The 25,128-nt window shown below is 38.0% G+C and overlaps 1 non-coding gene across 1 annotated transcript; it reads right to left on the bottom strand.

Annotated features, from left to right (window-relative positions):
* Positions 1-16,969: 16,969 nt before the first annotated feature.
* Positions 16,970-17,077, bottom strand: LOC130938031 (small nucleolar RNA R71). The gene has a single exon (XR_009069214.1). It is a non-coding gene; the product is annotated as a small nucleolar RNA R71 (small nucleolar RNA).
* Positions 17,078-25,128: the final 8,051 nt, after the last annotated feature.

The following is a 25,128-nucleotide window of genomic DNA, read 5'->3' as shown; positions in this document are numbered from 1 at the left end:
CTTCAATTGTTTTTCTCATGTGTATAGATCCACCAGCTGAGTGGTCTAGAGAAATCTGAGCTTTTTCTGTAAGCCCATAGTAGAAGATGTCTAATTGCACCCATTCTGAAAACATTTCAGAGGGGCATTTTCTTAGCATCTCTGTATCTCTCCCAAGCATCATAAAGGGATTCATTATCTCCTTGTTTGAAGCCTTGGATGTTTAGCCTTAGCTGTGTCATCCGTTTGGGAGGGAAATAGTGATTCAGGAATTTTTCTGACAGCTGTTTCCATGTTTTTATGTTCTTAGGCTGGTTATTTAACCACCTCTTAGCTTGATCTTTTACAGCAAATGGAAACAGTAGTAATCTGTAGATATCCTGATCCACTTCCTTATCATGTACTGTATCAGCAATTTGCAGAAATTGTGCCAGAAACTCTGTAGGTTCTTCATGTGGAAGACCAGAATACTGGCAGTTTTGTTGCACCATGATAATGAGCTGAGGATTCAGCTCAAAGCTACTAACTCCAATGGAGGGTATACAGATACTACTCCCATATGAAGCAGTAGTGGGGTTAGCATATGACCCCAGAGTCCTCTTGGACTGTTCATTCCCACTTGCCTCCATACTAGATCACAAGGGATAATTTATATGTTGATAATTATTTATTTTATAGTTGTGGAATAAATAAAATAAATAAAAAAAAAAGAAGGAATATATAGAAATATTTTGAAAATATTTTATGAAATTTTTTTTTTTTTTAAAAATAAAATAAAAATGAAATAAATAGAAGAAAGCGAAAATATTTTGAAATTGAAAATTGAATTTTTATAAAAGATTTTCGAAAAAATTAGTTCAAAATTAGTTAGAAAAATAAAAATTTTTTGAATTTTGAATTTTATGATGAAAGAGAAAAACACACAAAAGACACAAGACTTAAAATTTTTTAGATCCAATGCTCCTTATTTTTCGAAAATTTTTGGAGGGAAAACACCAAGGAACACCAAACTTAAAAATTTTAAGATCAAGACACAAGAAAAACTCAAGAACACCTTGAAGATTCACAAGAACACCAAGAACACAAGAAAGAACACCAAACTTAAAATTTTTAGAAAACCAAGACAAATTTTCGAAAATTATATTAAAATTAACAAGAAAACACCAAACTTAAAGTTTGGCACAGATTAAACCAAGAAAAATTATTTTTGAAAAAGATTTTCAAAGAACTGGTGCCCAATTGCCAAGAACATAAGCCAACACTATAACCAACTGAATTAAAAATGTAATGTATTTTAAAGATGTATTTTTATGGATAAACTAAATTTTTGAAAACTAATGTTTTGAAAAAGCACAAGAAAAACAGAAAAGACACAACAAGAAAAACTCAAGATCAAACAAGAAAAATAAGCAAGACAACTTGAAGATCAATGAAGAACAAAGAACACAAGTCGAAAATTTTAAAAGAAAATATGAGATATGCAATTGACACCAAACTTAGAACAAGACACTAAACTCACGAAAATTTAACAATTAATTAAGAAAAATAATATTTTTGAAAAGAAATTTTTTTTTTTTTTGAAAATAAACTATCCTATCAAGATTTAATGACTCTATAACAATAAAAAATAAAAATAAAAATAAATTATTCCTAATCTAAGAAATAAAATAAGCCTTCAATTGTCCAAACTCAATAATCCCCGGCAACGGCGCCAAAAACTTGGTGGACGAAATTGTATCTCTTTATAGAATATGATCCAAGATCAACTTCGTTCAACTGACCAGCAAGTGTACTGGGTCGTCCAAGTAATACCTTACGTGAGTAAGGGTCGAATCCACAGAGATTATTGGTTTGAAGCAATCAATGTTTATTTTATTTGTCTTAGTCAGGATTTCAAGAAAATTGTTTGGGCTACTTGAACAACAGAGTTATTTGTTTATAAAGGATTATGGAATATATTGGAATAATAAAGAGTACTAGCGTTACTTGTTGTGCAGTAATGGAGAATATGTTGGAGTTTTGGAGATGCTTTGTCCTTTGAATTTCTACTCTTCCTTGAATTCCTCTTCTCACACGCAGGTTCCTTCCATGGCAAGCTCTTTGTAGGGTGTCACCGTTGTCAGTGGCTACTTCCCATCCTCGCAGTGAAAGCTAATGCACGCACTCTGTCACAGTACGGCCAATCACCGGTTGGTTCCCGCTCCTACTGGAATAGAATCCCTCTTTTACGTTTGTCACTAACGCCCAGCAGGTTAAAGTTTGAAGCACGTCACAGTCATTCAATCCCGGAATCCTACTCGGAATACCACAGACAAGGTTTAGACTTTCCGGATTCTCATGAATGCTGTCATCAATCCGGCTTATACCACGAAGATTCTGTTGGGGAATCTAAGAGATATTCATTCAATCTGATGTAGAACGGAGGTGGTTGTCAAGCACACGTTCATGGGTTGAGGAAGGTGATGAGTGTCACGGATCATCACCTTCTCCACAGCTAAGCGCGAATAAACATCTTAGATAAGAACAAGCGTGTTTGAATGGAAAACAAAGGAATTGTATTAAATCATCGAGACGCTGCAGAGCTCCTCACCCCCAACAATGGAGTTTAGAGACTCATGCCGTCACAAAGTGTGTAATTCAGATCTGAAAATAGCATGAGGTACAAGATAAGTCTGTAAAAGTTGTTTAAATAGTAAACTAGTATCCTAGGTTTACAGAAAAATGAATGAACTAGGATAATTGGTGCAGAAATCCACTTCTGGGGCCCACTTGGTGTGCTGGGGCTGAGACTAATGCTTTCCACGTGTGGAGGCCTTTCTTGGCGTCAAACTCCAGGTTTTGACGTGTTTTGGGCGTTCAACTCCGAATCATGACGTTTTTCTGGCGTTTAACTCCAGACAGCAGCGTGTACTTGGCGTTCAACGCCAAGTTACGTCGTCAATCTTCGCGCAAAGTATGGACTATTATATATTGCTGGAAAGCCCTGGATGTCTACTTTCCAACGCCGTTGAGAGCGCGCCAATTGGACTCCTGTAGCTCCAGAAAATCCATTTCGAGTGCAGGGAGGTCAGGATCCAACAGCATCAGCAGTCCTTTTTCAGCCTAAGTCAGATTTTTGCTCAGCTCCCTCAATTTCAGCCAGAAAATACCTGAAATCACAGAAAAATACACACACTCATAGTAAAGTCCAGAAATATGATTTTTGCCTAAAAACTAATATTATTTTACTAAAAACTAATTAAAACATGCTAAAATTTACATGAAATTACCCCCAAAAAGCGTACAAAATATCCGCTCATCAGACCTCTCCACCGGGACTTCAATTTTCCGGGGAATAATCTAAGCCTAGAAGCAGAACTTTCTGCCCTGGCTCAAAGACTCTGGATGACAATTTCTTGTCATAACATCTTTTTTCTTTTTCTTTGTAAATTTTTGCATTCTTAAAAGCATTGAGTCTGAATTTCTCTAGCTCATTTAACTGGAGCAATCGTTTTTCTCCAGCTAACTTGGCATCAAGGTTTAGGAATCTGGTTGCCCAGTAGGTCTTATGTTCCAGTTCCACTGGCAAGTGACAGGCCTTTCCATACACAAGCTGGTATGGAGAGGTCCCTATAGGAGTCTTGAATGTTGTTCTGTACGCCCACAGAGCATCATCCAAGCTTTTTGCCCAATCACTTCTACGGTTAATCACAGTCCATTCCAAGATTCTTTTAAGTTCTATATTAGAGACTTCAGCTTGCCCATTTGTCTGTGGATGATATGGAGTGGCTACGCTGTGGCTAACTCCATATCGAACCAAAGCAGAGTAAAGCTGTTTATTGCAGAAATGAGTGCCCACATCACTGATTAGTACTCTAGAGATACCAAATCTGCTGAAGATGTGTTTTTGGAGGAATTTCAGCACTGTCTTAATATCATTAGTGGGTGCTGCTATAGCTTCCACCCATTTGGATACATAATCCACTACCACAAGTATATAAGTATTTGAGTATGATGGTGGGAATGGCCCCATGAAGTCAATACCCCATACATCAAATAACTCAATCTCCAAGATCCCTTGTTGAGGCATGGCATAACTGTGAGGCAGATTCCCAGATCTTCGGCAACTGTCACAATTAAGTACAAACACTCGGGTGTCTTTATAGAGAGTAGGCCAGTAGAAGCCACATTGGAGGACTCTTGTGGCTGTTCGCTCACTTCCAAAATGTCCTCCATACTGTGATCCATGGCAGTGCCAGAGGATCTTCTGTGCTTCTTCCTTAGGCACACATCTACGAATTACTCCGTCTGCACATCTTTTGAAGAGATATGGTTCATCCCAAAGATAGTACTTTGCATCCGTGATTAATTTCTTTATTTGCTGCCTACTGTACTCTTTGGGTATGAATCTTACTGCCTTGTAGTTTGTAATGTCTGCAAACCATGGCACCTCCTAGATGGCAAAGAGTTGCTCATCCGAAAAGTTTTCATAGATCTCAGTAAGAGGGAGGGACGCCCCTTCTACTGGTTCTATTCGGGACAGGTGATCTACTACTTGATTCTCTGTCCCTTTTCTGTCTCTTATTTCTATATCAAACTCTTGCAGAAGCAACACCCATCTTATGAGTCTGGGTTTTGAATCCTGCTTTGTGAGTAGATATTTAAGAGCAGCATGGTCAGTGTACACAATCACTTTTGATCCTACTAAATAAGATCTGAACTTGTCAATGGCGTAAACCACTGTAAGTAACTTTTTTTCTGTGGTTATGTAGTTCTTCTGTGCGTCATTTAGAACACGACTGGCATAATAAATGACGTGCAGAAGCTTGTCATGCCTTTGTCCCAACACTGCACCAATGGCATGGTCACTGGCATCACACATTAATTCAAATGGTAATGTCCAGTCTGGTGCAGAGATGACTGGTGCTGTGACCAGCTTAGCTTTCAGAGTTTCAAATGTCTGCAGACACTCTTTATCAAAGATAAATGGCGTGTCAGCTGCTAGCAGACTACTCAGAGGTTCTGATTTTTGAAAAATCCTTTATAAACCTCCTATAAAATTCTGCATGCCCCAGAAAGCTTCTGATTGCCTTAACATTGGCAGGTGGTGGTAATTTTTCAATTACCTCTACCTTAGCTTGATCCACTTCTATTCCCTTGTTCGAAATTTTATGCCCAACAACAATTCCTTCAGTCACTATAAAGTGACATTTCTCCCAGTTTAAAACCAGGTTAGTCTCTTGGCACCTATTTAGAACAAGTGCTAGATGGTCAAGACAGGAGTTGAATGAGTCTCCAAATACTGAAAAGTCATCCATAAAGACTTCTAGAAATTTTTCCACCATATCAGAGAAAATTGAGAGCATGCACCTTTGAAAGGTTGCAGGTGCATTGCATAGACCAAATGGCATCCTTCTGTATGCAAATACCCCAGATGGACATGTGAATGCTGTTTTCTCTTGATCTTGGGGATCTACTACAATTTGATTATAACCTGAATATCCATCCTGGAAGCAGTAGTATTCATGACCTGCTAGTCTTTCTAGCATCTGGCCTATTAAGGGTAAAGGAAAATGATCCTTTCTGGTAGCTGTATTGAGCCTTCTATAATCAATACACATACGCCACCTTGTAATTGTTCTTGTAGGAACCAGTTCATTTTTTCTATTATGAACCACTGTTATGCCACCCTTCTTAGGGACGACTTGAACAGGGCTTACCCAGGGGCTATCAGAAATAGGATAAATAATCACAGCCTCTAGTAATTTAGTGACCTCCTTCTGCACCACCTCCTTCATGGCTGGATTTAGCCGCCTCTATGGTTGAACTACTGGCTTAGCGTCACCCTCCAATAGGATTTTGTGCATGCATCTAGCTGGGCTAATGCCCTTAAGATCACCGATGGACCACCCAAGGGCTGTCTTGTGTGTCCTTAGCACTTGAATTAGTGCTTCCTCTTCCTGTGGCTCTAAGGTAGAGCTTATGATCACAGGGAAGGTATCACCTTCTCCCAGAAATGTATATTTCAGGGATGGTGGTAATGGTTTGAGCTCGGGTTTAGGAGGTTTCTCCTCTTCTTGAGGGATTTTCAGAGGTTCTATTATTCTCTCTGATTCCTCCAGATCAGGCTGAACATCTTTAAAGATATCTTCTAGCTCTGATTCGAGACTCTCAGTCATATTAACCTCTTTTACCAAAGATTCAATAATATCAATGCTCATGCAGTCATTTGGGGTGTCTGGATGCTGCATAGCTTTGAAAACATTCAACTTGAACTTATCCTCATTGATTCTCAGGGTTACTTCCCTTTTTTGAACGTCAATAAGGGTTCGGCCAGTTGCTAGGAAAGGTCTTCCTAGAATGAGAGTTGCACTCTTGTGCTCCTCCATTTCCAGCACCACAAAGTTAGTAGGAAAGGCAAATGGCCCAACCTTGACAATCATGTCTTCAATCACGCTTGATGGGAATTTAATGGAGCCATCAGCAAGTTGGAGACATATCCAGGTTGGTTTGACTTTTTCAGTCAAACCAAGCTTTTTGATAGTAGATGCAGGTATTAGGTTGATACTTGCCCCAAGATCACATAGAGCTTGCTTGGTACAAGTACCCTCTAATGTGCATGGTATCATAAAGCTTCCGGAATCTTTAAGCTTCTCAGATAAGCTTTTTAGAATGATTGCACTGCATTCTTCAGTGAGGTAAACTTTTTCAGTTTCCCTCCAATCCTTCTTATGACTTAAGATCTCTTTTATGAACTTAGCATAAGAGGGTATTTGCTCAAGTGCCTCTGCAAATGGAATCTTTATTTCAAGAGTCCTGAGATAGTCTACAAAGCGGGCAAATTGCTTATTCTGTTCCGTTTGGCGGAGTTTCTGAGGATAAGGCATTTTGGCTTTGTATTCCTCAACCTTAGTTGCTGTAGGTTTATTGCCTACAGATGTGGGTTGAGAAGCCTTTTTAGAGGAGTTGCTATCAGCACTTGTATGTGTCTGATCTCCCACTGACATTTGAAGGCCAGGGGTGGAAGCTGGAGTGGCATTAGACGCCAACTCCTTACCTGTTTCTGGCGTCTGAACGCCAAAACTGTGCTTCCTTTGGGCGTTCAACGCCAATTCCTTGCTTGTTTCTGGCGTTGAACGCCAGGACTGAGCATGGTTTGGGCATTCAACACCAGCTTTCCACCCATTTTCTGGTGTTTGAGCACCAGAATTATTCCTCTCTAGACTCTTACTGTCCTCAGATGGATTTTGGGTAGTTTGCTCATTTCTTGGCTTCCTGCTACCTTGAAGTGAGGTATTTAATGTTTTTCCACTTCTTAATTGAACTGCTTGGCACTCTTCTGTTATTTGTTTTGATAACTACCGTTCTATTTGCTTTAACTGTACTTTCATATTCATATTAGCCATTCTTGTTTCTTGTAGTATCTCCTTGAATTTGGATAGCTGTTTTGTTAGAAAATTCAGTTGCTGATTGAATTCAGTAACTTGTTCTGCAGGACTGAGTTCAGTAGTTACTATTTTAGCCTCTTCGTTGATGGAAGATTCACTGCTTAGGTACAGATGCTGATTTCTAGCAACTGTATCAATAAGTCTTGAGCTTCTTCTGTTGTCTTTCTCATGTGTATAGATCCACCAGCTGAGTGGTCTAGAGAAATCTGAGCTCTTTCTGTAAGCCCATAGTAGAAGATGTCTAACTGTACCCACTCTGAGAATATTTCAGAGGGGCATTTTCTTAGCATCTCTCTGTATCTCCCCCAGGCATCATAAAAGGATTCATTATCTCCTTGTTTGAAGCCTTGGATGCTCAGCCTTAGCTGTGCCATCCGTTTTGGAGGAAAATAGTGATTTAGAAATTTTTCTGACAGCTGTTTCCATGTCTTTATGCTGTCCTTAGGTTGGTTATTTAACCACATCCTAGCTTGGTCCTTTACAGCAAATGGAAACAGTAATAATCTGTAGACATCCTGATCTACTTCCTTATCATGTACTATGTCAACAATTTGTAAAAATTATGCCAGAAACTTTGTAGGTTCTTCCTGTGGAAGACCGGAATACTGGCAACTTTGCTGCACCATGATAATGAGCTGAGGATTCAACTCAAAACTACTGACTCCAATGGAGTGTATACAGATACTACTCCCGTATGAAGGAGTAGTGGGGTTAGCATATGACCCCAGAGTCCTTCTGGATTGTTCATTTCCACTTAAGTCCATAATGGAGAAAGGGAGATGATGTGAATTTATTTTATTTATTTTATTATATAGAAAAATTTCGAAATAATAATAATAAAATAAGATAAAATAAAGACCATAATGAAAATAAAAATAAAAATAAAAATAAAAATAAAATAAAAAAATTTAAAATATTTTATGAAGAGTTTCGAAAAAGTGAGGAGAGATAAAGTGGTTAGGATATTTTTGAAATTGAAATCTAAATTTTTATATAAAAAAATTCGAAAATATGGCTTAAAATTAGTTAGAAAAGATTTTTTTTTTAATTTTGAATTTTATGATGAAAGAGAAAAACACACAAAAGACACAAGACTTAAAAATTTTTAGATATAATGCTCCTTGTTTTCGAAAATTTTGGAGGGAAAACACCAAGGAACACCAAACTTAAACATTTTAGCATCAAAATACAAGAAAGGCTCAAGAACACCTTGAAGATTCACAAGAACACCAAGAACAAAAGAATGAACACCAAACTTAAAATTTTTAGAAAACCACAATAAAATTTTCAAAAATTAAAGAAAGATTAACAAGAAAACACCAAACTTAAAGTTTGGCACAAGATTTAATCAAAGAAAAATTATTTTTGAAAAAAGTTTTAAAAGGAAGATACCCAATTGCCAAGAACATAAGCCAACGCTCTAGCCAACTAAGCTATAAATGTAACGTATTTTAATATTGTATATAAAAAATATATTTTTGAAAACTAAAATTTTGAAAAAGCACAAGGAAAACACGAAAAATATACAAAATAGGAAAAACCAAAGATCAAACAAGAAAATTTGACAAGAACAATTTGAAGATCAAGGAAAAATAAAGAACACGCAACTCAAAAATTTAAAGGAAAATATAAAATATGCAATTGACACCAAACTTAAAATATAAAACTAAACTCACATAAAATTAAAAATTAATAAGGAAAAAATAATATTTTTGAAAAATTTTTGAAAAGAAAATAAAGGACTCAGATTTAATGACTTTATAGCATCAAAAATAAATTATTCCTAATCTAAGTAACAAAATAAACCTTTAGTTGTCCAAACTCGAACAATCCCCGGCAACGGCGCCAAAAATTTGGTGCACGAAATTGTAAATCACACTTTTCACAACTCGTACCACTAACCAGCAAGTGCACTGGGTCGTCCAAGTAATACCTTACGTGAGTAAGGGTCGAATCCCACGGAGATTGTTGGTTTGAAGCAAGCTATGGTTATCTTATTAATCTTAGTCAGGATACCAATAAGATTCTTTAGCCTCGATTGTAAAAGATAAAAGAGCATGAAATAAATAATTGTTACTCAATAATGGAGAATATGTTGGAGTTTTGGAGATGCTTTGTCTTCTGAATTTCTGTAACATAATGCTTCCTCACTTTCAAAAGTGCAAAGTTCCTTCCATGGCAAGATGTGTATAGGGTGTCACCGTTGTCAATGGCTACTTCCCATCCTCTCAGTGAAAATGGTCCAAATGCTCTGTCACATCACGGCTAATCATCTGTTGGTTCTCGATCATGTCAGAATAAGATCCATTGATTCTTTTGCATCTGTCACTACGCCCAACACTCGCGAGTTTGAAGCTCGTCATAGACATCCAATCCTTGAATCCTACTCGGAATACAACAAACAAGGTTTAGACTTTCCGGATTCTCATGAATGCCGCCATCAATTCTAGCTTATACCACGAAGATTCTGATTAAGGAATCTAAGAGATACTCATTCAATCTGATGTAGAACGGAGGTGGTTGTCATGCACACGTTCGTGGATTGAAGAAGGTGATGAGTGTCACGGATCATCACCTTCTCCATAGTGAAGCGCGAATGGACATCTTAGATAGGAACACGCATGTTTGAATGGAAAAACAGAAATAATTGCATTAATTCATCGAGACGCTGCAGAGCTCCTCACCCCCAACAATGGAGTTTAGAGACTCATGCCGTCAAAGAGTATATAATTCAGATCTAAAAAATGTCATGAGGTACAAAATAAGTCTCTAAAAGTTGTTTAAATACTAAACTAATAACCTAGGTTTACAGAGAATGAGTAAACTAAGATAATTGGTGCAGAAATCCACTTATGGGGCCCACTTGGTGTGTGCTGGGGCTGAGACTTAAGCTTCTCACTTGCCTGGGCTGTTTCTGGAGTTGAACGCCAGGTTGTAATGTGTTTTTGGCGTTGAACTCCAACTTGTAACCTGTTTCTGGCGCTGGACGCCAGACTGCAACATGGAACTAGCGTTGAACGCCAGTTTTCGTCGTCTATTTTCATGCAAAGTATGAACTATTATATATTGTTGGAAAGCCCTGGATGTCTACTTTTCAATCCAATTGAGATCTTGCCAATTGGACTCCTTTAGCTCCAAAAAAGCCATTCCGAGTGCAGAGAGGTCAGAATCCAACAACATCAGTAGTCCTTTTTTAGCCTAAATCAGATTTTTGCTTAGCTTCCTCAATTTCAGCCAGAAAATACTTGAAATCACAGAAAAACACACAAACTCATATTAAAATCCAGAAATATGATTTTTGCTTAAAAACTAATAAAAACTACTAAAAACTAACTAAAACATACTAAAATCTATATGAAATTACCCCCAAAAAGCGTATAAAATATCCGCTCATCAGCTAGGATTTTCCAGTTCCTGTTTCGAATTTGCTCTTGGATCTCCGGATATTCATCTTCTTTCAGATCGAATTTGACACTGATCTTAGACCCATTATTTTGTAGTAATGGTCTGAATGTTCTTTGGTTAAGAACTTCCCTTGATTCCAAAGTGGTTTTGGAATACTCTCTTTCTTGCCTCTTGGAGTGGGTTATTTTCCTTTAGGAGCCATGATCTTAGTGGGTATGGTTTAGTGATCACGGATAAACACGCCAAACTTAGAGGTTTACTTGTCCTCAAGCAAAAGAAAAGAAAGGAGAGGAATAGAAGGAGAGCAAGTGTCGAATGGTGGATGAGAGGAGGGAGGCCGAATGTGGATTTAAAAGGGAGGGGTGGGTTTTTTTGAAAATTTTAAAAAGATAAGATAGAAGATATGATTTATAAAAGATAAATATGATAAGAAAAAGATATAATTTAAAAATAAAAAGTTGTGAATGCTATTTGGAAAAGATAAATCTGAATTTTTATTTTGAAAAAGATTTTAAAAGATAATTGAGTTTTAAAAAATTTGAAAAAGAGTTGGATTGGATTGGAAAAAGATTTGTGTTTATGGATTAAGATACATTTGATATTTTTGAAAAAGGGATTTTAGAAATTAGGATTAAAATTTTTGGAATTGAAGGATGAGAGTTTGGAACATGTTTATGCAAGAAATCATGAATTGAAACATAAAAAATTAAAAAAAATGTGAAGTAAAAACTAATTTACCTCCTCCCCACCATCCTGGCGTTAAACGCCCAAACGCTGCATGTTTTGGGCGTTTAACGCCCATGTGCAGCTTCTCCTGGGCGTTCAACGCCCAGCTGTTGCTTCTTTCTGGCGTTGAACGCCGGGAACTCCTTTGTCACTGGGCGTTTTTCTGAATGCCCAAGACGCTGTAAATCTGGCGTTAAACGCCCAGAAGGTGCTTTTTTCTGGCGTTCAACACCCAGAAGATGTTCCTTTCTAGCGTTTAACGCCCAGATGGCTAACCTTACTGGCGTTGAACGCCCAGTAGATGCTTCTTTTGGGCGTTCAACGCCCAAAACAGCTTTTACTCGCTTTTTCGCACCAGTGAGCTTCCTTTTTGCTATTTTATCCTGCGAATCCTTCTGTAACTCTGTGAACTCAAGCAATTGCTATTTTACCTTGAAGATAATTGAAATAAACCTGTAAAAATCAATTAATTAACAAATAGGCCTTGTAAATGGTTGGGTTGCCTCCCAGCAAGTGCTTCTTTATTGTCTTTAGCTGGACTATTACTGAGCTTTAGTCAAGTCTCAGTTTTGAGCATTCTTGCTCAAAATTGCTTTCAAGATAATGTTTGACTCTGTGTCCATTAACAATGAACTTTTTGTTAGAATCATTATCCTGAAGCTCTACGTATCCATATGGTGACACACTTGTAATCACATATGGACCTCTCCACCGGGACTTCAATTTTCCAGGGAATAATCTGAGCCTTGAATTAAACAGCAGAACTTTTTGCCCTGGCTCAAAGACTCTGGATGACAATTTCTTATCATGCCATCTTTTTGCTTTCTCTTTGTAAATTTTTGCATTCTCGAAAGCATTGAGTCTGAATTCCTCTAGCTCATTTAACTGGAGCAATCATTTTTCTCCAGCTAACTTGGCATCAAGGTTTAGGAATCTGGTTGCCCAGTAGGCCATATGTTCCAGTTCCACTGGCAAGTGACAGGCCTTTCCATACACAAGCTGGTATGGAGACGTCCCTTTAGGAGTCTTGAATGCTGTTCTGTACACCCACAGAGCATCATCTAAGCTTCTTGCCCAATCCCTTATACGGTTAATCACAGTCCGTTCCAGGATTCTTTTAAGTTCTATATTAGAGACTTCAGCTTGCCCATTTGTCTGTGGATGATATGGAGTGGCTACCCTGTGGCTAACTCCATATCGAACCAAAGCAGAGTAAAGCTGTTTATTGCAGAAATGAGTGCCCCCATCACTAATTAGTACTCTAGGGACACCAAATCTGCTGAAGATGTGTTTTTGGAGGAATTTCAGCACTGTCTTAGTATCATTAGTGGGTGTTGCTATAGCTTCCACCCATTTGGATATATAATCCACTGCCACAAGAATATAAGTGTTTGAGTATGATAGTAGGAATGGCCCCATGAAGTCAATACCCCATACATCAAACAACTCAATCTCTAAGATCCCTTGTTGAGGCATGGCATAACTGTGAGGCAGATTGCTAGATCTTTGGCAACTGTCACAATTAAGTACAAACACTCGGGAGTCTTTATAGAGAGTAGGACAGTAGAAGCCACATTGGAGGACTCTTGTGGCTGTTCACTCACTTCCAAAATGTCCTCCATACTGTGATCCATGGCAGTGCCAGAGGATCTTCTGTGCTTCTTCTTTAGGCACATGATGAGCGGATAATTTATACGCTTTTTGGCATTATTTTTAGTATGTTTTAGTTAGTTTTATTATATTTTTATTAGTTTTTAGTTAAAATTCACTTTTCAGGACTTTACTATGAGTTTGTGTGTTTTTCTGTGATTTCAGGTATTTTCTGGCTGAAATTGAGGGACCTGAGCAAAAATCTGATTCAGAGGCTGAAAAGGACTGTAGATGCTGTTGGATTCTGACCTCCCTGCACTCGAAGTGGATTTTCTGGAGCTACAGAAAACCAATTGGCGCGCTCTCAATTTCGTTGAAAAGTAGACATCCTGGGCTTTTCAGCAATGTTTAATAGTCTATACTTTGCCCGAGATTTGATGGCCCAAACCGGCGTTCCAAATCAGCTCAAAATTGCCCGGCGTTAAACGCCGGAACTGGCACAAGAATGGGAGTTAAACGCCCAAACTGGCACAAAAGCTGGCGTTTAACTCCAAGAGAAGTCTCTACATGAAAAAGCTTCAATGCTCAGCCCAAGCACACACCAAGTGGGCCCGGAAGTGGATTTTTATGTCATTTACTCATTTCTGTAAACCCTAGGTTACTAGTTCTCTACAAATAGGACCTTTTGCTATTGTATTATATATCTTTTGATCATTTTAGATCTTAGGATCATCTTTGGACGCCTAGTTCTTAGATCATTGGGAGGCTGGCCATTCGGCCATGCCTAGACCTTGTTCTTATGTATTTTCAACGGTGGAGTTTCTACACACCATAGATTAAGGTGTAGAGCTGCTGTACCTCGAGTATTAATGCAATTACTATTGTTCTTCTATTCAATTCAGCTTGTTCTTGTTCTAAGATATCACTTGTTCCTCAACTTGATGAATGTGATGATCTGTGACACTCATCATCATTCTCACCTATGAACGTGTGCCTGACAACCACCTCCGTTCTACCTTAGATTGAGTGGATATCTCTTGGATCCCTTAATCGGAATCTTCGTGGTATAAGCTAGAATTGATGGCGGCATTCAAGAGAATCCGGAAGGTCTAAACCTTGTCTGTGGTATTCTGAGTAGGATTCAATGATTGAATGACTATGACAAGCTTCAAACTCCTGAAGGCTGGGCGTTAGTGACAGACGCAAAAGAATCAATGGATTCCATTCCAACCTGATTGAGAACCGACAGATGATTAGCCGTGCCGTGACAGGGTGCGTTGAACATTTTCACTGAGAGGACGGGGTTGTAGCCACTGACAATGGTGATGCCCAACATACAGGTTGCCATGGAAAGGAGTAAGAAGGATTGGATGAAGACAGTAGGAAAGCAGAGAGACGGAAGGGACAAAGCATCTCCATACGCTTATCTGAAATTCTCACCAATGCATTACATAAGTATCTCTATCTTTATGCTTTATTCGTATATCATCCATAACCATTTGAATCTGCCTGACTAAGATTTACAAGGTGACCATAGCTTGCTTCATACCAACAATCTCCGTGGGATCGACCCTTACTCGCGTAAGGTTTATCACTTGGACGACCCAGTGCACTTGCTGGTTAGTTGTGCGAAGTTGTGATAAAGAGTTGAGATTGCAATTGAGCGTACCATGTTGATGGCGCCATTGATGATCACAATTTCGTGCACCAAGTTTTTGGCGCCGTTGCCGGGGAATTAAATGTCCTAACTATAGTTTCGCATTTGTTCCCTGCAATAACAGTGCCAAGTTTTGATCTGGCAACAACATCAAGTTTTTGGCGCCGTTGCCGGGGATTGTTTCGAGTTTGGACAACTGACGGTTCATCTTGTTGCTTAGATTAGGTATTTTTCTTCAGAGTTCTTAAGAATGAATTCTAGTGTTTCAAGATGATGTTATTATCATCACCAAAGCTGATTGATTCTCATCAATTTAGCTCTTGAATGCAATGTCCTACTGAAGCTTGGCTAGCCATGTCTAAGTTATTTAGACTAGAGCTTTAGACTAACATTTCATGATTCCTGGAATTCTCATTAAGAATTTTGATACCCTTATTTTCTTTTTTTTCAATCAATTTTCGAAAAAGCACAAAAAAAATTACAAAATCATAAAAACCAAAAATATTTTATGTTTCTTGTTGAGTCTAGTGTCTCATTTTAAGTTTGGTGTCAATTGCATGTTTCTATTCTTCTTGCATTCTTTTGAATTCATTTATGTGTTTTCATTGATCTTCAAGTTGTTCTTGATGATTTTCTTGTTCTGATCTTTAAATTCTCTTGTCTTGAGTGTTTTGTTGTTTCTCATATGCATTCTCATTTTGTTAGTGTCAATAGTATACAAACTTCTAAGTTTGGTGTCTTGCATGCATTGTTTATTTGATCTTAGTTTCATTTTGATTATTCCTCATTATTAAAAATCCAAAAAAATTTTAATTTGTGTCTTTTCAAGTCAATAATACAGGGAAATGAAAGATTCAGAACATTCAGCAGAGGAATTACACAGAAAAAGCTGGGCGTTCAAAACGCCCAGTGAAGAAGGAAAACTGACGTTTAAACGCCAGCCAGGGTGCCTAGCTGGGCGTTTAACGCCCAAAAGGGTAGTGTTTTGGGCGTTAAACGCCAGAATGTATACCATTCTGGGCGTTTAACGCCAGGATGGCACAAGAGGGAAGATTCTGTTTTTTAATTCAATTTTTTTTTCAAGTTTTCAAAAGTTTTCAAAATCAAATCTTTTTCAAATCATATCTTTTCAATCATATATTTTCAAAATCAATTTCTTTCAATTTTCAAAAATACTTGCTATCAATTAATGATTTGATTCAACATTTCAAGTATGTTGCCTTTTCTGTTGAGAAAGGTTTAATGTTTGAATCATATCTTTTCTTGTTAGCCAAGTCATTAATTTTCAAAATCAAATCTTTTTAAATAGTTTTTCAATCATATCTTTTTAATTTCTAATTTCAAAATCTTTTTCAAAAATCACTTGATTTCTTTTCCACTCTTAGTTTTTAAAAATCAATTAGTATTTTTTCAAAATGATTTTAAAATATGTTACTTATTTTCAAAAATTTCTTCCCCTCTTCTCACATCCTTCTATTTATGGACTAACACTCCTCCTTAATGAACAATTCAAACTCCATCTCTTTTGATAAGTTCGAATTCTTCTACCTCTCCTTCTATTTTTCTTTTCCTCTGACACCTCAAGGAATCTCTATACTGTGACATAGAGGATTCCATATTTTCTTGTTCTCTTCTCTTTCATATGAGCAGGAGCAAAGACAAAAGCATTCTTGTTGAGGCTGACCCTGAACCTGAAAAGACCTTGAAGCGAAAGCTAAGAGAAGCTAAGGCATAACTCTCTGTAGAGGACCAAACAGAAATCTTCAAAGAAGAAGAACCCATGGCAGCCGAAAACAACAGCAATGCCAACAATGCAAGGAAGGTGCTGGGTGACTTTACTGCACCTACTCCCAACTTCTATGGGAGAAGCATCTCTATCCCTGCCATTGGAGCAAACAACTTTGAGCTTAAGCCTCAATTAGTTTCTCTAATGCAACAGAATTGCAAGTTCCATTGACTTCCATCGGAAGATCCTCATCAGTTTTTAGCTGAATTCTTGCAAATCTGTGACACTGTCAAGACCAATGGGGTTGACCCTGAAGTCTACAGACTTATGCTATTCCCTTTTGATGTAAGAGACAGAGCTAGGATATGGTTGGACTCACAACCTAAAGAAAGCCTGAACTCTTGGGAAAAGCTAGTCAATGCCTTCTTGGCAAAGTTCTTTCCACCTCAAAAATTGAGTAAGCTTAGAGTGGAAGTCCAAACCTTCAGACAGAAGGAAGGTGAATCCCTCTATGAAGCTTGGGAAAGATACAAACAATTGATCAGAAAGTGTCCTTCTGACATGCTTTCTGAATGGAGCATCATAGGTATCTTCTATGATGGTCTGTCTGAACTGTCCAAGATGTCATTGGATAGTTCTGCTGGAGGATCTCTTCATCTGAAGAAGACGCCTACAGAAGCTCAAGAACTCATTGAAATGGTTGCAAATAATCAATTCATGTACACTTCTAAAAGGAATCCTGTGAACAATGGGACGAATCAGAAGAAAGGAGTTCTTGAGATTGATACTCTGAATTCCATATTGGCTCAGAACAAAATATTGACTCAGCAAGTCAATATGATCTCTCAAAGTCTGTCTAGAATGCAAGCTACACCAGGCAGTACTAAGGACGCTTCATCTGAAGAAGAAGCTTATGATCCTGAGAATCCTTCAATGGAAGAGGTGAATTACATGGGAGAACCCTATGGAAACACCTATAATCCTTCATGGAAAAATTATCCAAATCTCTCATGGAAGGATCAACAGAGACCTCAACAAGGTTTCAACAACAATAATGGTGGAAGAAACAGGTTTAGCAATGGCAGCCTTTTCCATCATCTTCTCAGCAACAGACAGAGAATTCTAAGCAGAGCCACTCTGACTTAGCAACCATGGTCTCTGATCTAATCAAAACCACTCAAAGTTTCATGACTGAAACAAGGTCCTCCATTAGGAATTTGGAGGCACAAGTGGGTCAGCTGAGTAAGAAAGTTACTGAACTCCCTCCTAGTACTCTTCCAAGCAATACAGAAGAGAATCCAAAAGGAGAGTGCAAGGTCATCAACATGGCCGAATTTGGAGAAGAGAAAGAGGCAGTGAGCACCACTGAGGAAGACCTCGATGGACGTCCACTAGCCTCCAATGAGTTCCCTAATGAGGAACCATGGGAATCTGAGGCTCACACTGAGACCATAGAGATTCCATTGGATTTACTTCTGTCATTCATGAGCTCTGATGAGTATTCTTCCTCTGAAGAGGATGAATATGTCACTGAAGAGCAAGTTGCTAAGTACCTTGGAGCAATCATGAAGCTAAATGACAAGTTATTTGGTAATGAGACTTGGAAAAATGAACCTCCTTTGCTCACCAAAGAACTGGATGACTTGTCTAGGAAGAAATTACCTCAAAAGAGACAAGATCCTGGGAAGTTTTCAATACCTTGTACCATAGGCAACATGACCTTTAAGAAGGCTCTGTGTGACCTAGGGTCAAGCATAAACCTCATGCCTCTCTCTGTAATGGAGAAGCTAGGGATCTTTGAGGTGCAAGCTGTAAGAATCTCACTAGAGATGGCAGAAAATTCAAGAAAACAAGCCTATGGGCTTGTAGAGGATGTTCTGGTAAAGATTGAAGACCATTACATCCCTGCTGATTTTATAGTCCTAGAGACTGGGAAGTGCATGGATGAATCCATCATCCTTGGCAGACCCTTCCTAGCCACAGCAAAGGCTGTGATTGATGTGGACAGAGGAGAATTGATCATTCAAGTGAATGAAGAATCTTTTGTGTTTAGGGCTCAAGGATATCCCTCTGTCACCATGGAGAGGAAGCATGAAGAGCTTCTCTCAAAACAGAGTCAAACAGAGCCCCCACAGTCAAACTCTAAGTTTGGTGTTGGGAGGCCACAACCAAATTCTAAGTTTGGTGTTGAACCCCCACATTCAAACTCTAAGTTTGGTGTTGGGAGGTTCCAACATTGCTCTGAGTATCCATGAGGCTCCATGAGAGCCCTCTGTCAAGCTACTGACATTAAAGAAACGCTTGTTGGGAGGCAACCCAATGTTATATTTAATCTATTTTCCTTTGTTATTTCATGTTTTTCTGTAGGTTGATGATCATGGGAAGTCAAAAAATCAATTGAAAAAGCAAAAATAGAATGAAAAATAGAAAGAAAAACAGCACACCCTGGAGGAAGATCTTGCTGGCGTTTAACGCCAGTAAGGGTAGCAAATGGGCGTTTAACGCCCAGTCTGGCACCATTCTGGGCGTTTAACGCCAGAAAGGGGCACCAGACTGGCGTTAAATGCCAGGAAAGGGCAAGAAGCTGGCGTTAAACGCCAGAAATGGGCACCAGCCCGGTGATGAGCGGATAATTTATACGCTTTTTGGCATTGTTTTTAGGTAGTTTTTAGTAAGTTCAAGCTACTTTTAGGGATGTTTTCATTAGTTTTTATGTTAAATTCACATTTCTGGACTTTACTATGAGTTTGTGTGTTTTTCTGTGATTTCAGGTAATTTCTGGCTGAAATTGAGGGACTTGAGCAAAACTCTGAAAGAAGGCTGACAAAAGGACTGCTGATGCTGTTGGAATCTGACCTTCCTGCACTCGAAATAGATTTTCTAGTGCTACAGAACTCAAAATGGCGCGCTCTCAACGGCGTTGGAAAGTCGACATTCAGAGCTTTCCAGCAATATATAATAGTCCATACTTTATTCGGAATTTGACGACGTAACTTGGCGTTGAACGACAAGTACATGCTGCTGTCTGGAGTTAAACGCCAGAAACACGTCATGATCCGGAGTTGAACGCCCAAAACACGTCATAACTTGAAGTTCAACTCCAATAAAAGCCTCAGCTCGTGGATAGATCAAGCTCAGCCCAAACATACACCAAGTGGGCCCCGAAAGTGGATTTATGCATCAATTACTTACTCATGTAAACCCTAGGAGCTAGTTTATTATAAATAGAACTTTTTACTATCATAATCTCATCCTGGATTGTATTTTGAATCCTGTGATCACGTTTTAGGGGGCTGGCCATTCAGCCATGCCTGAACCTTTCACTTATGTATTTTCAACAGTGGAGTTTCTGCACACCATAGATTAAGGGTGTGGAGCTCTACTGTACCTCAAAGTTTCAATACAATTATTATTACTGTCTATTCAATTCTCTTTTGTTCTTATTCCAAGATATACGTTGCACAACACTTTGATGAATGTGATGATCCGTGACAATCATCATCATTCTCACCTATGAACGTGCGTGATTGACAACCACTTCCGTTCTACCTTAGGCCGGGCGCATATCTCTTAGATTCCCCAACAGAATCTTCGTGGTATAAGTTAGATAGATGGCGGCATTCATGAGGATCCGGAAAGTCTAAACCTTGTCTATGGTATTCCGAGTAGGATTCTGGGATTGAATGACTGTGACGAGCTTCAAACTCCTGAAGGCTGGGCGTGATGACAAACGCAAAAGAATCAATGGATTCTATTCCAACCTGATTGAGAACCGACAGATGATTAGCCGTGCTGTGACAGAGCATAGGACCATTTTCACTGAGAGGATGGGATGTAGCCATTGACAACGGTGATGCCCTACATACAGCTTGCCATGGAAAGGAGTAAGAAGGACTTGATGAAAGCAATGAGAAAGTAGAGATTCAAGAGGAGCACAGCATCTCCATACGCCTATCTGAAATTCCCACTATTAATTTACATAAGTATTTCTATCCCTTTTTATTTTCCTTTTATTATTAATTTTCGAAACCCAAAACCATTTAATCTGCCTAACTGAGATTTACAAGGTGACCATAGCTTGCTTCATACCAACAATCTCTGTGGGATCGACCCTTACTCACGTAAGGTATTACTTGGATGACCCAGTACACTTGCTGGTTAAGTTGAACGGAGTTGTGTCCACACATAGCCAATAGCCATTAAATAAATCTCATGCAAATACAAAGAGGATCACAATTTCGTCCACCAAGTTTTTGGCGCCGTTGCCGGGGATTGTTCGAGTATGGACAACTGACGGTTCATCTTGTTGCTCAGATTAGTTAATTTTCTTTTCAAAAATCTTTTTTCAAAATTTTTCTTTTCTTTTTCGTTTTTCCTAACTTTATTTTCGAAAAAATTAATAAAAATTCAAAAAAAAATTAGAAAATCATAAAAATCAAAAATATTTTGTGTTTCCTATTTGAGTCTTGAGTCAACTTGTTTGGTGTCAATTGCATGCCTTAAAAATTTTTCTTGCATTTTTCGAAAATTTCATGCATTCATAGTGTTCTTCATGATCTTCAAGTTGTTCTTGATAAGTCCTCTTGTTTGATCTTGATGATTTCTTGTTCTGTGTTGTTTGTTGTTTTTCATATGCATTTTTTGTTTGTTAGAGTCCATGCATTAAAGATTTCTAAGTTTGGTGTCTTGCATGTTTTCTTTGCTTCAAAAAAAAAATTTTCAAAAATATGTTCTTGATGTTCATCATGATATTCAAAGTGTTCTTGGTGTTCATCTTGACATTCATAGCATTCTTGCATGCATTCATTGTTTTGATCTAAAAATTTCATGCATTGAGTATTTTTGTTGTTTTTCTCTCTCATAATTAAAAATTCAAAAATCAAAAAAATATCTTTTCCTTATTTCCCTCCAAATTTTCGAAAATTTGAGTTGACTTAGTCAAAAATTTTCAAAATTAGTTGTTTCTTACAAGTCAAGTCAAATTTTCAATTTTAAAAATCTTATCTTTTCAAAAATCTTTTTCAAAAATCATAACTTTTTCAATTTTTCTTTTTTTTCGAAAATTTCAAAAACCTTTTTCAAAATATTTTTCAAAATCTTTTTCTTATCTTTATATCAAATTTTCGAAAATATGCTAACAATTAATGTGATTGATTCAAAAATTTGAAGTTTGTTACTTTCTTGTTAAGAAATGTTCAATCTTTAAATTCTAGAATCTTATCTTGTAGTTTCTTGTTAGTTAAGTCATTTTAAAAATTAAATCTTTTTCAAAATATCTTTTTATTAAAATTTTTATCTTATCTTTTTATCTTATCCTTCTCAAAATTTTATCTTTTTCAAAATTTGATTTCAAAATATCTTATCTAACTTCTTATCTTCTTATCTTTTTCAAATTTGATTTTAATATCTTTTTCAACTAACTATTTGACTTTTTGTTTGTTTCTTATCTTTTTTAAAACCACCTAACTACTTTTCCCTCTTCAATTTTCGAAAATATCTCTCTCTTTTTTAAAAATTCTTTTTAATTAATTAATTGTTTTAAATTTTAATTTCAATTACATCTTATCTCTAATTTTCGAAAATTGCTAATCCCTTTTTCAAAATTATTTTCGAAATTCTTTTTCTCTTTTCTTCTTCTATTTTACTATTTATTTACTAACACTTCTCTTCACCTCTCTTCATCTAAAAATCCGAACCATTCTTCTTCACTCTTCCCCCCTTTCTTTTTCTACTAACATAAAGGGATCTCTATACTGTGACATAGAGAATTCCTCTTTCTTTTCTTGTTTTCTTCTCTTTCATATGAGCAGGAACAAGGAAAAAGGCACTCTTGTTGAAATTGATCCAGAACCTGAAAGGACTCTAAAGAGAAAATTAAGAGAAGCTAAGTTACAACAATCTAAAGGTAACCTTTTAGAAACATTTGAACAAGAGAAGGAGATGGCAGCCGAAAATAATAATAATGCAAGGAGAATGCTTGGTGACTTCACAAAGCCAACGTCCAAGTTTGATGGAAGAAGCATCTCCATTCCTGCCATTAGAGCCAATAATTTTGAGCTTAAGCCTCAGCTAGTTGCTTTAATGCAACAAAACTGCAAGTTTTATGGACTTCCATCTGAAGATCTTTATCAGTTTTTAACTGAGTTCTTGCAGATCTGTGAGACTGTAAAGACGAATGGAGTTGATCCTGAAGTCTACAAACTCATGCTTTTCCCTTTTGCTGTAAGAGACAGAGCTAGAATATGGTTGGATTCACAACCTAAGGATAGCCTGGACTCATGGGATAAGCTGGTCACTGCCTTCTTGGATAAATTCTTTCCTCCTCAAAAGCTGAGCAAGTTGAGAGTGGATGTTCAAACCTTCAAGCAAAAAGATGGTGAATCCCTCTATGAAGCTTGGGAAAGATACAAGCAGCTGACCAAAAGATGTCCATCTGACATGTTTTCAGAATGGACCATATTAGATATATTCTATTATGGTCTATCTGAATTTTCGAAAATGTCATTGGACCATTCTGTAGGTGGATCTATTCACCTAAAGAAAACGCCTGAAGAGGCTCAAGAACTCATTGACATGGTTGCAAACAACCAATTCATGTACACTTCTGAGAGGAATTTCGTGAATAATGGGATAGCTCAGAAGAAAGGAGTTCTTGAAATTGATGCTCTGAATGCCATATTGGCTCAGAACAAAGTGTTGACTCAGCAAGTCAACATGATCTCTCAAAGTCTGAATGGATGGCAACATGCATCCAACAGTACTAAGGAGGCAGCTTCTGAAGAAGCTTATAATCCTGAGAACCCTGCCATGGCAGAGGTTAATTATATGGGTGAACCTTATGGAAACACCTATAACTCATCATGGAGAAATCATCCAAATTTCTCATGGAAGGATCAACAAAAGCCTCAACAAGGCTTTAACAATGGTGGACGCAATAGGCTAGGCAATAGCAAGCCTTTTCCATCATCTTCTCAGCAACAGACAGAGAATTCTGAACAAAACACTTCTAATTTAGCCAATGTAGTCTCTGATCTGTCAAAGGCCACTTTCAGTTTCATGAGTGAAACAAGATCCTCCATCAGAAATCTGGAGGCACAAGTGGGCCAGCTGAGTAAGAAAGTCATTGAAACTCCTCCCAATATTCTCCCAAGCAATACAGAAGAGAATCCAAAAGGAGAGTGCAAGGCCATTGATATAATCAATATGGCCGAATGCACAAGGGAAGAGGAGGACGAAAATCCTAGTGAGGAAGACCTCTTGGGACGTCCCTCAAGCAAGAAGGAGTTTCCTATTAAGGATCCAAAGGAATCTGAGGCTCATATAGAGACCATAGAGATTCCATTAAATCTCCTTCTACCATTCATGAGCTCTGAAGACTATTCTTCCTCAGAAGAGGATGAAGATGTAACTGGAGAGCAAGTTGCTCAATATTTAGGAGCTATCATGAAGCTGAATGCCAAGTTGTTTGGTAATGAGACTTGGGAAAGTGAACCTCCCTTGCTCATTAATGAACTAGATACCTGGATTCAGCAAATTCTACCTCAAAAGAAACAAGATCCTGGCAAGTTCTTAATTCCTTGTACCATAGGCACCATGACCTTTGAAAAAGCTCTATGTGATCTGGGGTCAGGGATAAATCTTATGCCACTCTCTGTAATGGAGAAGCTGGGGATCATTGAGGTACAACCTGCCTTGTTCTCATTACAATTGGCAGACAAGTCATTGAGACAAGCTTATGGAATAGTAGAGGACGTGTTAGTAAAGGTAGAAGGCCTTTACATCCCTGCTGATTTCATAATCTTAGACACTAGGAAGGAAGAGGATGATTGTATCATCCTTGGAAGACCTTTCCTAGCCACAGCAGGAGCTGTGATAGATGTCAACAGAGGTGAGTTAGTCCTTCAATTGAATGGGGACTACCTTATGTTTAAGGCACATGACCATTCCTCTGTGACAAAAGAGAGTAAGCATGAAGAGCTTCTCTCAGTTCAGAGTCAAGAAGAGCCCACACAGTCAAACTCTAAGTTTTGTGTTGTGAGGCCACAACCAAACTCTAAGTTTGGTGTTAAGACCCCATATCCAAACTCTAAGTTTGGTGTTGGGACTATACAACATTGACCTGATCACCTTGTGGCTCCATGAGAGCCACTGTCAAGCTATTGACATTAAAGAAGCGCTTGTTGGGAGGCAACCCAATTTTATTTATCTAATTTCATTTTATTCTATTTTATTGTTATTTTGTGTTTTATTAGGTACATGATCATGAGGAGTCACAAAAAAATCATAAAAATTAAAAACAGAATCAAAAACAGCAGAAGAAAAAAATCACACCCTGGAGGAAGCACAGGCTGGCGTTCAACACCAGTAAGATGCATCTGGCTGGCGTTCAACGCCAGAACAGAGCATCATTCTGGAGCTGAACGCCAAAAACAAGCAACATTCTGGCGCTGAACGCCAGGAATGTGCCTAGAGAAGAAAAGCTGGCGCTGAACGCCAGTAACAAGCATGAAACTGGCGTTCAACGCCAGAAACATGCTTTACATGGGCGTTGAACGCCCAGAATGTGCACCACACGGCGTTTAAACGCCAGAATGGTGTGCAAAGGCAATTTACATGCC

Source organism: Arachis stenosperma, chromosome 6 (genome assembly GCF_014773155.1).
Source record: "Arachis stenosperma cultivar V10309 chromosome 6, arast.V10309.gnm1.PFL2, whole genome shotgun sequence".
In the NCBI taxonomy this organism is placed as follows: domain Eukaryota; kingdom Viridiplantae; phylum Streptophyta; class Magnoliopsida; order Fabales; family Fabaceae; genus Arachis; species Arachis stenosperma.
Note: the sequence above shows the minus strand (reverse complement) of the source record. Positions and strands in the feature narration are given on the sequence as shown.